Raw genomic sequence first — 12055 nt, 5'->3', positions numbered from 1 at the left:
GTGGTGGTCTGTCCTTAGGATCAGTTGAATCCTGATCACGAGGTCCAACACTCTCCTCATATTCTCCGTCATCACCATCACCATCGTCTTCATCGCCCAAGGCCTAAGTCACATCATCCTCAATGTCGGACCAGACAATCAAATCCTCACTCTAGGTGGATGCACTAGGGTGTGGCATAAAGGGACGAGCTGGCACTGCATGTGCACTCCCCTCCTGGGCCATGAAGTCCTCCACGTCAGCCCCCATCTCCTCTGCAATCTATCTACTGGGATGACCTCCCTCCTCATTCAACAATGGCTCTTTACTATCCCTGATTCAGTCAACTATTGGGTTATTCATCATCTTTCATCTCAAATATGTCGGCCAACTCGATATTGTTACTCTCTCTGTCCATCTCGTGTCTAATATGATCCTCTCTCACTCTCATATTATAGTGTAAGTCGACAAGGTCTTCTAGATGTTTCACACCCAATCGGTTGTGCCTCTTTAAGTGAACAAGGCTAAAGGTGCTCCAATTTCGCTCACAACCAGTGGCAAAACATGTTTGGGAGAGCACTTTGCTTGCAATCGTACTCAAGTGGGTTGAGTCACGTCCAAATTGCAACCACCATTTAGTTGCAACAAACATAGACTCTAAGTCATTTCAATACTTAAATAACTAAGTTAAAGTAGAATATAATAATTAAATATACCCTTAGGGGTAGATTCCCTTCTCGATAATGCCACAAAACGACCAAAGCTCTCAGTGACATCCCTAAATGTCTTTATCTAATATATAAAGAAGAAGAAAAACAATACCTAGGTATAACTTAGTATAAAACTATGAATTGTGAATATTAAATCACTATCTCACCTCCATTAGAATGATTGCTTGTTTAAATGGATCCGGATCCAACTTCTCCACTACAGTTTGTACAGCATCCATCAAGTCTTGCCTCATCCCAAGATTGTCTTTGTAATGGTACTTGGCATTTAAATAGTATGTTGTGTAAGAAAAAGAAAAAATAATAGGGAACAATCAATACTTAATAGTGTGATAACATAATGAAAATTAAATTGAATTCTAGACTTAACAACTCACCAACCTTATGCAATAGATGCTACAACATAGACTCCCATCTAACTTGGATGATGTCGATGACTTTTTTGTTGCCGTGTGGGTAGACCTGAGCAACTTGCTGCTTCATCCTATCTATTGTAGCCCATATGTGTGGTAGAGTAGGTCTTCTCTGCTGATCTAACATTCTCAACACATGTGCCACAAGCTCAAGCATCTTCACCACCATCCTCACATTATGCCATAAACTATCATCGAGTATAGTCAACCATGCCCTCCTTCCTCCTACGGATGAAGAACCCTCCCAGTTAAACCACTGTTCTGATGCAAACATGCTTCTAAGGCCAGTCTTCCTACTCTCAAAGTTGCAATGCTATCCAATTGGTTACAAATCTAGTTATGTTTGGTCTCACTAAGTCACCTTGACACTTGTCCCTCATCATCTTTAATGCATATGTTTAGTTATTAATGAAGGTGCTAACTTGTCAAGCTTGCTCCATGGTCTTCTTGACAAGCTTGACCTTTCCGATATCCTTTAGCATTAAGTCAATGCAATGGGCAACACATGGAGGCCAAAAGAGCCTATATATGTCCATCCATTAAGGCATCAATACAAAGTTATAAAGTGTACATGTAATGTAAATATATGTATTTAGAAATGAAAATTGATGATGGACTGTCTAGTGGGACCAGTCCAACCATCAGCCATCACGGTCAATCCATAATAAGCCCACATAGGCTTTAATCCATTAATGTACTCATTTAACTCCTCCTTATGCTTAGGCAAATATACATTATATATCTCATATGGAGTGGGTCCATGTACACCACTCCTAGCCCTGCCTATCTCCTTAATCATATCCTTATAGTAGGGCCCTTGGGCTATATGTGCTAGAATACTATGGTAATGAGCCCATTTGGAGAAAGTCATCCCCACTTTCTACTTCACACCCCCATAAGTACTTCAACTTTCTCTGCTTTTTCTCAGGCCTCCTAAATAGGGCTGGATCATTACGAAGAATCTCTAAATCCGGATCTATAAAATGTGTTGAGGAAGCTCAATCCCTCGTTGGGGCCCGTGGGATAGGAACCTCCTGCCACACTCTATAGGGACTTGGAAGCTGCCTGTGCCTCCCATACTTGCTGGCTCTCTAGAAGACCCACAACCTATAGACCTTTGTTGCCTCCTGATGTCATCAACCCTCTGTTGCTCCCTACTCATCATCATCGCCCTCCTGATCTTTTCGGCCTCTGGGTCAGGGTCACATCCATACTTTCCTGGCTCATCTAGACCATAATCCTCTTGATCTAGGAGATCATCTAAACATGCATCTTCGAACTCCTCCCTTTGTGTTCTCTTCTGTTTCTTCTTTTGCTTTCCCCCACTAATATATGAGGCCATTGTCTTCTTATCCTCTGAGGGCACCTTTTGACACCCTACTACATCCTTGTTTCCACCAGCTAGATGCACCTTCAGTCTAGTGGCCCCACCTCCTGTTATTTGTTTCTTGCAGTAATTATACTCGTGCTTCCTCCTATTAGCTATCAATGGCCTCCTATATTGCCAAGCTATGTTTGACATCTTTGAAAGAGTGTCTGATACAAGAAATAAACACTAAGTATCTTGGAAAGCTCCACAATATGCTCCAAAATTTACATACATGCTTCTAATAATAACCTCCTATTTTGAAATATAAAATAAAAATAAATAAATATTTTATTAATATCTAAATAATTTAAAATATATATAAAATACACAATAATTATCTTAAAAAGCTCCACAACATGCTCCAAAAATTGCATACATGCTTCCACTAATACTCTCCTATTTTTAAATTTAAAACAGAAATTAATTAGTTTTTTTAATATTTAAATATTTTTAAAATTATTTAAATATATATTAAATATAGTAAAAATAGATAATTAACAGAAAAGAAAAAATTTTGATTCAACACCATCACAGCAATATGGTGTCTCAACTCTCACATACATTAATTTGAAGCTTATACATCTTCTATACATTTACATTTTTAACAATATACATAATTTATAAAATTATTTTTAATAACAGAAAAATAAAAATAAAAAGTAGGAAGAACCAAAAATTAATTTTGACACTACAAATTCATTGATCAACACTCTAAAGTAAACATACTTAAATTTGGAAGCAATCTAAAAAGAATTAAGGCACAAACAAATCAAAAATAAAAAAATGAGGGAGTTGGTTACTCACCTTGTAAGATTTGAGAAAATCCACAAATGGAGGACCAAATCTCGTGTTTCAATGAAATGGAGTTCTAGAAATTAGGTGAAATGAGGGATGAAAGCAAGAAAAATAAAAATAAAAATAAAATGTCAAAATCTGGAGAGCCAATATGGGTCGAAATGGCAGAACCTGCGAAATATTGCAGGTTCCGACGAAAATGGTGATTTAATAACATGGGCTTGTGTCTTTTCATGTCGATACGAAATTTCGTATCGTTTCGGTCAATATGATCCATTTCGTATTTTTGACCTTGTGTTTTGTTTCGTCTTTGAAAAACGCAAGCATTTCGACCAAAACTGTTGAATTTTTTTCTATGCTTAGTTGGCTCTCCAAAGCTTTTAGTTGCCTAGGCACCTTAGTTTATTAAGACCGACCCTAGGGACTTTGATAGCCATGCACAGCGTAAAACGAAGATGCTAAATTCAGGGAAAGGAGTATTGACGCATTAAACATGACCAGTCCAACCTCAACATGAAAATATGTTATAAGCGGAATTTCTGCAGCTCATTATCATTTCAATAATACAATCATGCTAGCAAAAGGTCGAGTCAGCATCATTGAGTTATGAGTTAAAGTAGTGACATCCCTTGTAGCGTCAAGAAAGATGAATTGCTTCCACACATATTTGGAGGTCTTATCTCCAGAAAAACTTTGAAACCTGGCATCCCATTGTCAGAAGCTGTCAAGGTATCTAGGCAACACAAGGCACTGAAAGATAGGGGATGTCAAGGCAACAATAAGAAGAAGATGCTAGCACAAGCCAGGGAAGATACTCATCGGAAGAAATACCTGAGAGTGGTTGTTAAACCCAGGGTGGAGATTATATATAACCAAGAATTTATAGAAGATACTTATCCGAAGAAATACCTGAGAGTGGTTGTTAAACATAGGGTAGAGATTATATATTACCAAGAATGTATAGTTTGATTTTAAGACAGGAAACATATTCAGATCGGACAGCTATTAAGCATTTTATCATTCTTAACAGTACCGAAGCATTAGAATATGTAAACTTAATTTTACCTCATGCTTGTTTAGCAAGGAAGAAAATCAATATTCAATGGTTAAACTGTTTTTGAGGATCCATCTAATTTCTTGAGAAACAAAAAGCTTGGCATAGTTTCCTTTCTTTAGGGTCAAAGAAGAATTCAATTACAAATAGAAAGAAAATACAGGGGGCACCAAGAGGGACAAGGGATACTGATAAGCCCCGTGTTATTCAAGTATACAAACGCAAGGGTAAACAAGGGAAAGCAGCATTACTTACAGCAGGGACAAAAGAGAACATAGCACCCCTAGCATCTGAAGCAAGGGAGGGGACAGGTGGCAATTCTCTATTAGACAGCACCCACGAATCTATTGTAACCAGAGCTGCAGAGCAGACATTCCAGCTGGCAGAAGAAGATTGGATAGGAGAGTAAGAATTGGTTAGAGTTTGTTATGTGATCAAGGGAGTGTGAAAAGGAGAGAGGGGAGAGAGGGGAGAGAGAGAAGAAAGGAGATGCAAGCAAATGCTTGAGGAGAGGGAAACCTCTGGGGAATGGCCTAGCCATTGGGATGAACTTGTTCGGTGTAGTTTCTCTTTATTTCAGAAGTTCTTATCAGTTAGTAGTATCAGTCTGTATTCATCAGTTATATCCAATCAGGGAAGCTTGATGAAATCGACTATAACTCCAATGTTATTCTGCTGTTTTGTTGTTCTGAGTTCATAGCTTGCTGGTGTTATTTGTATCTGTTGTTGATGTCTATCAGAGTTATTGAAAGCACAGAGATATATTTTGTTAATGTTTGTATTGAATCTATTGCCATCCATTGCTGTCAGTAAGGTTTCGGTGTGACTCAGACCAAGCTTGAGAGGGTCCTATCAGATACAAAACAAAGCTATGCAGGCCAGTTAAGGACAGAACAACTGGCTGCAAGATGGAAAAAGGCAATTCCCAAGAGACAACAATGGGCCTGTTCCATGGGGAGTCCATGAAATTTCCATGGAAGTCTCATGATATTGCTTCAAAGGTAACTTCAGTGGATATAACACGGGAACAGATAGTCAATTAGATGCAAAATTATATCTGTACCTTATTAAAATATCTGAGAAGAAGATTCTTTGTGACTTCCTATTCCAGAACCACAATCTGCAACAACTTTTATACATGAGAATTCAAGATGCAGTAATTTTCAATTTTTCATTATTGAAGTAGCTTTCTTCAAACACTTGCAATATTCTTCCAGCTTAAATTAAAACCCACGAACTCGTCTCCCCCCCCCCCCACACACACAAAAAAAAAAAAAAAAAAAGAAGAAAACTCCAAAAAAGGAAATAAAGAAAAATGGAAGGGACGTCTGCTACTAGAACCTACAAAACTCCGCTGATTATTAATGATTTGTTTCATAGCACAGTATAATATGTGGTCAATTTATTTTCAAGTTGACTTGAGGTAATGATGTAACCATGAGTTTGACCCGTAGATGGCTCCATAGGCTGGTTGAACCCCCTAGGAGGGGTATTTAGGACCTTTCAGCCCTCTTTTATTGCTAGAATTAATTCCAGATTCAGTCCTAGGGTCCAATTGGGTCTTACTTCTTAACTTGAGTTAGTGTGGGGTTGGTAGTTAGTAATGAGTGTCCTAAGGAGTTCTTTTTCAAGTGAACTCCTTAGATAGAGTTTTAAATTATCTAATCTTTTATTTTCAGCATGTGTCTTTAGATTTTAAGATTCTATGTCAAGAATCAAGATTATGTGGTGAGATCCTAATCTATTAAGGAATCCCACATAGTGTTAGTCTTTTAGTGGGCTATAAATAGCCTATTCTTTCTTTGTAATTCTTCAACTCTGATTATTGAACAAAATTTGAGTTTTAAGGATCATGGTTACTTGTTCAGGGGGCCATGGTTGAAATTTAAGAGTTTTGCTCAAGGATCAGCATCTCTATCATTATTTCTGGCATCTTCAAGCATTCAAAGCCATCTTCTTCAAGTCCAGCAAGTAAACAAGTACAGCAGTCCCCATCCCTTTCCACTGCCTTCCCCCACCCCTACTCTTCTTTGTGCAACCCTTGAAAGCCATCCTTCCTCATCGCAGACCCTCCCCCATTCCCTTCCCCTTCATTCCCCGCAGCCCCTGCCCCTCCCTCACATTCCCCTACCCCCACAAGACCTCCCCAGCCTCTCCCCTGTTCTGCTCAAACCCGCCCACCCCCTTTCCCTGCTGCTGCACCTGGACAGCAGCATTTCTAAACCCCCCATGACACCCCTATTCCCCCTCCTGCCCCCCACAACCCTGTAGATCCCTCCCCCACCCCAGCTCTGCCCTGCTACCCCTACTCTCTCCCTCCCAACCCTCTTGACCTCCCTCTCTCTGTCTCTCTTCCTTGAGGCGACAGAAAACAGAGAACACAAAAAAAAAATTAAAAAAAAATAAAAAAATAATAATAATAAAAAAGAAAGAAAGAAAGAAAGAAGAAGAAGAAGAAAGAAAGATGAAAGTAAAGAAGAACATAAAGAAAGAAAGAAAAGGAAGAAAAGAGAGAAAAGAGAGAAGAGGAAGAAAGAATCAAGAACTTGAATGGAGACCCACCACCAATAGCCTTTCCAAGAGTCATCCCCAAAACCCTCCAAACCCTAACTGCAGGTTTCCTTTATCCTTCCCATCTTCCCTGGTATTATCTTTGCTATCCTACTACCAAGTACACTACCCCATCTTGGGTTTTGACACAACCCTAAATTTTTCTCTTTTGTCCAAAGCTTTCCCATATAATTTTGGATTAACCCTTTTCACCCCCATATCCCTCCTAAGAGATTCCAACAACTTTCTTGGTTACCCATAGGCATCATATAATATTTTTTATTATTTGTTGGAAGATTCTGGGCTATCCTAAATTCTAGGGGATCTTCCCAGAAACCCTAACCCTAGAATTGGATCCACATTAGGTAAACAATACAAAATCACACAGACAAATATTTAAAATTCTGCTGGTATCATGCCCAATAAGATCTATCACTAACATATACAACTGAAGAATGAGAGGAGATAAGACTCTTAGAGAGGTTTGTTCAACATAAACAAAGCCAGGGTTTGAGCATTGAACTAGAAGGACAACACTAGCCTCAACCATAACCAAGAAGTACTCTCATCAACTCAAGATGATGTTTACAATACTTTGATTACTAAACCGGCACATTTGTACCCCCACGAGAATTAACCTTTTCAACTGAAAGCAACGATTATTGGTTTGATAGTTTACAAATTAACAACTCTAGTTAGTGGTTTACCCACTTTCACTAAACAAATTAAAAATACAGTTATTGGCTCATTTCATGCCTGTCATAATTGATGAGCAGTTTGGGCTTGGAGTAGGATAGTAGCAACCGATCCCACTGTTTTGGGATGCAATTTTTAATCTGTTCAAGTTATGTTCTTTTTCATTTTGTGGCCAAGTTGATGCCAGTCATAGTGACTGGGGGGAGGGGGGCCACCGGCCCAAGGGGGTTGGATAGGGGAAGGGAAAGGTGTGGAGTGAACGGAGGATTGAACCACAGACTTCCTTGGACTTCATGCCTCTAAATAGAGGCTTCCACCCAATGTGCTAGAAGCACACCCAACTACTGAGCCCAAGACCTTACCATACGTATGAGTGTAAGAGAAACATTACCAAGAACGACAAGATGACGATTCCTTAGATCATCTCCAAAGAAATCAAGCAATAGAGTCTTAAGAAAAGCTTCACTACCCTTAATATCAGTATCATTGACATGCCCAAATCCTCCCAATACTCCATCTACAGATGCCTGAACATCCTATATAAAAATGGACAACAAAATGAGCTTCAGAACGAACCCAAAAAAGCCCCAACTTCTAACTTTCTATGGTATTCAGTTTGAAGTTTTAGAGAAAGAAGTCTTACTTCCCAGTACTTATGGATTTGGTTCATCTTCAATACATCGATTGTTCTCATTATTAGATGCTTAGTTCAACGTGACGAGTTAAATATTGCTTTTTTAAGCTACTATTGGTTATCTCCTAGGTGAAGTTCTCTCAATGTTTATCAGAGTCTACTATTGCTACTTGTGCTCAAGATTGATGAAGTTTTAATATAGGGATAATTACTATTGCCCCCCTATACTTTGATTTTATTACTAATGTATCCCCTGTATTTTGCAAAATTACTAATCCAACCTTTAACTTTGTCTATAATTACTAATGCCCCCTTACCGTTAAGTTCCGTTAGTTTCTTGATGATGTGGCATCTCCATATTTTTTTAAAATTCCAAAGTACCCTTTTACTTATTTGTTTACTTATTTACCCTTTTGTCAAGTTACAGTAATACCCTTAATTAATTGTAGAGAAAAAATAATCATAATCTGTTTTACTCTAAAAAAAATCACCAAAATAAAGAAATAATAATTGAATAAAATTAAAATAGAAACCGAAGAGGAGGGAAGATAGAATTCAACTCAAATTTGGAAACTGAATATCACCTACTTCGTTAATTCCTTCTCTGGCAAGATTTTGTGGTTTCGTCAATGGTGGGTTAGTAAAGCGGTTAAAAGTCTAAACTCCCATGGGGAGGTGTTACGTTTCGTTTTCAATATTAAAAAAGCACCCCCCCCCCCCCCCCCCCAAAAAAAAAAATTGTGGTTTCCTTCCCTACGTATGCTAGAGGAGAAGGTGGGAAACCAAATCGAATTTGAATTTTGCCAATTTCTTTTATTCAAAATAAATAAGTTTAGTGAAGGTGGAAAACCAATATTTTTTTAATTCAAAATAAATGAAGTTAGGGTAAAATTGACATTTAATCTGGTTTTTATAAATGGGGTAGTATCATCTTTTGATTTCTTAATTTTAATGAAGGACAAAGTGGACATTACATATTCAAACTTAACGGCTATTTAACACCGTTATAAGGAAGGGGGGCAACAGTAATTTTGTAAAGAACAGGGTTTTATTAGTAATAAAATCAAAGTACAGGGGGGCAACAGTAATTATCCCTTTAATATATGTTCTTGGTATTCTAAACTGGAGCCTTTGATATGTATACTCTAGCTTGACGGGGAGTGTTAATATTTCACTTTCTATTTTAGCTTTTAGGTTTCTATTTTAGTTAGTTCCTAAGTTTGTTATTGTTGGTTGACAATTAATCTCCCTTGGATGCCTTGCTTTTTAATAGATCTAGAAGATTCTAATATGTAATTTTCTTTTTTGGCTGTAACTCAATTTTCCTAAACAGAGATTTGATTGCATATTATAAATAAAACACTATGGGAGCAACAATTCCTCAATCGCAAACCCTACAACACTGACTCGACCAAGTCCAAAGCAAACGATAACACTAGCGGTGTCGACTTCAGCGTCTTCTCAGGCTACAACGGCCTCTAGTGGCGACAATCAGAGATCTAAATGGTTGTATCCGGAAGAGTTTTAAGGCAAAAATGGACAAGGGACTCTGTTTCGTAATCTGAAGGCAACAGGTAATTCTCCTAATCTGAACTTCCTCCTTCTATTGGTTTGTTGTTAGATGCTGGTTTTGGAAGATTGTTAAGCAGGGTCTTAACAGAGAGCATCAACATTTACTTGTGAGCTTTCTTCCTCCTCTTCTTCTTCTTTGTCTTCATTAGTCTTCTTCTATTTTTCTTCTTCTTTTTGTTTCCTTTTCAGTCCCTAGGCTAGGTACAGGAACTGAAATCCTAAGATGGTGGATTTGGATTCTTGAAATTCTAACACTTGGTTTTAGCTAGGTTACTTCAAAGTTGCAAGATAGAAAATCTCCAACAGCTAAGAACTTCTCTGTTTTTACTATCTGCTTTCAGTTTATTTTTTGCTTATAGCACTCTCCTTTCTACAGGTCCCAATTACTAAGGGCTGCCCCATAAAACCTGAGAAAGCAATAGCAGAAATCTTGTACCTCTTAAACAAGAATTGAAGCTTATATACAATTTTTTTTTGGAGGGAGGAGGGAAAATTGAAACCTATTATTGTCAGGAATTGCCACCTGATGTACTGAATGAGGTTGACCACAGCCTTCAAGAACTTCTATACCCTTTTTGTTCTTTAGAATACCCCTCCCTCCTTAACATATCTCTAATAAATAAGTATGTATATATTTTATTTCCATTTCACAATCACATTCCGCTTAGGTATGTCTCTTTTCTTCTTCTTCTTCTTGTCCTTTTTTTTTTTTTTTTTTTTTTTTTTTTTTTTTTTTTGGGGGGGGGGGGGGGGGGGAGTTAAGGGTGGACTGTCAAGACTAATGAGATCTCACGCCAATTGGACAAGAAACACAGAATACGGAGAAATGCCTGCTCCAGTGACAGAGAGAGAGAGAAAAGGGGGGGAGGGTTTCCTAATTGATTTCATGGGTGTTCCAGTTGATGTAATACTTAAAGATGACTCAATCCAATGTGAATTCATCCTTCTATGCAGTCGGAATATATTGAAGTATTATTTATCCTTCTATACATTGAGAGCTGTACATAAATCAATCCAATGTGAATTCATCCTTCTATGCAGTCGGAATATATTGAAGTATTATTTATCCTTCTATACATTGAGAGCTGTACATATTTTATGTCACAACCTTTTTCCTGATGAAATTTTCGGTGCATGTATGGTCCCCATTACACTTTTATTCTCTTTAACATGTATTGTTTTGCAGGTGTCTCTCTGGATAAACCTGTGGTTGCATCTTGTGGCATTGGTGTGACTGCTTGCGTTCTTGCACTAGTGAGACTTCTTTACTAGTTGACCAAAAAAAAAAAAGGCTTCTTTACTAAAATACGAGAGATTTGGTAAAGCTTATTCAGGAATCTAGATTATGCATTTGACACTTGAATGGTCTCCATTGACTTGGGAAATCTGATTTTTCTGTTCATGATGGATCTTGGAGTGAATGTGGAGCTCAAACCATTCACCATTCTCCACGTCATAGGCCATGCGGTACTACAATGAACAATGACGATGACCAAAAACTTATCCCAGCATTTCTGAAGGGTTATTTGATTGGGTTTGCATTGTTTTGCAGGTTTCCTTATCTGAAGAATTCATGATGAAGCTGAAAATACTGGAAATTGATCAAATACATCTAGGTTGTTTTCATTTTGTATGTGGTAAAGAACATGAATGTTTTTGTTGTGAGAGCTGTCAAATTTTAGAGCGAAATCAACTGACGAGTCAGATGTACAAGAAAAATCTAATTGGTAGCAATTGTCAACTTGAACTTTGTTAGTATGTCCCCCCCCCCCCCCCCCCAACAGAATCTGTTGGTAGCAGCAAGTGTGTGTGTGTGTTTTTTTTTTTTTTTTTTTTGTTTTTGTTTTTGTTTTTGTGGAAGACATGACCTAAGGTTACGGAGAATACAAAATATTGCATATGGCAAGGTGAAGAGAATGGAGAACAAACTGGATTAGAATGCCTTGACTCTCAAAGGAGAGAGAACTAGATTCTAATTAAGATTTCATTACGTCTAAAACAAACAAAAATTCCTTTGATTAGGATGGAATATGAATCAATTTAGTACCAAGGTACAAAGATTCCTTGGTCATTTTCCTTAATGCCAATGGATTGGAAATGAACCACGTTGGCATGAGAAACATTTCTGCTGTAACTAGATGGCAATCTTACTTAAATTAAGGGTACTTTTGATTTGGACCCCCTAAGGTTTCTTTCAAAGTCTTTTCTTCTTTTTTTTTTTTTTTCCCTCTTTTTTTTTTTTTTTTTTTTTTTTTTTTTTTTGGTTT

General features: G+C 37.7%; 1 protein-coding gene across 3 annotated transcripts in view; it reads left to right on the top strand.

Annotated features, from left to right (window-relative positions):
• The window catches only part of LOC148999453 (pentatricopeptide repeat-containing protein At4g20770-like), a 29929-nt gene extending 18465 nt beyond the window's left edge, over nucleotides 1-11464 (top strand). Inside the window, exons 3-6 of one of the 3 annotated variants that reach the window (XM_089141124.1) lie at nucleotides 5147-5337; nucleotides 9550-9790; nucleotides 10975-11255; nucleotides 11341-11464. The gene's annotated coding sequence lies outside the window, so the exon portion shown is untranslated. Of the gene's footprint in view, nucleotides 1-5146; nucleotides 5338-9549; nucleotides 9791-10974 lie in introns of all 3 variants that reach the window. The other 2 variants (XM_089141123.1, XM_089141122.1) reach the window with 2 other exon arrangements.
• The last annotated feature ends 591 nt before the right edge of the window (nucleotides 11465-12055 follow it).

The sequence above is a fragment of the Hakea prostrata genome, unplaced genomic scaffold (genome assembly GCF_041222555.1).
Source record: "Hakea prostrata isolate BN-2017 unplaced genomic scaffold, UWA_Hpros_2 contig_4, whole genome shotgun sequence".
NCBI classification, from domain to species: Eukaryota; Viridiplantae; Streptophyta; class Magnoliopsida; order Proteales; family Proteaceae; genus Hakea; species Hakea prostrata.
Note: the sequence above shows the minus strand (reverse complement) of the source record. Positions and strands in the feature narration are given on the sequence as shown.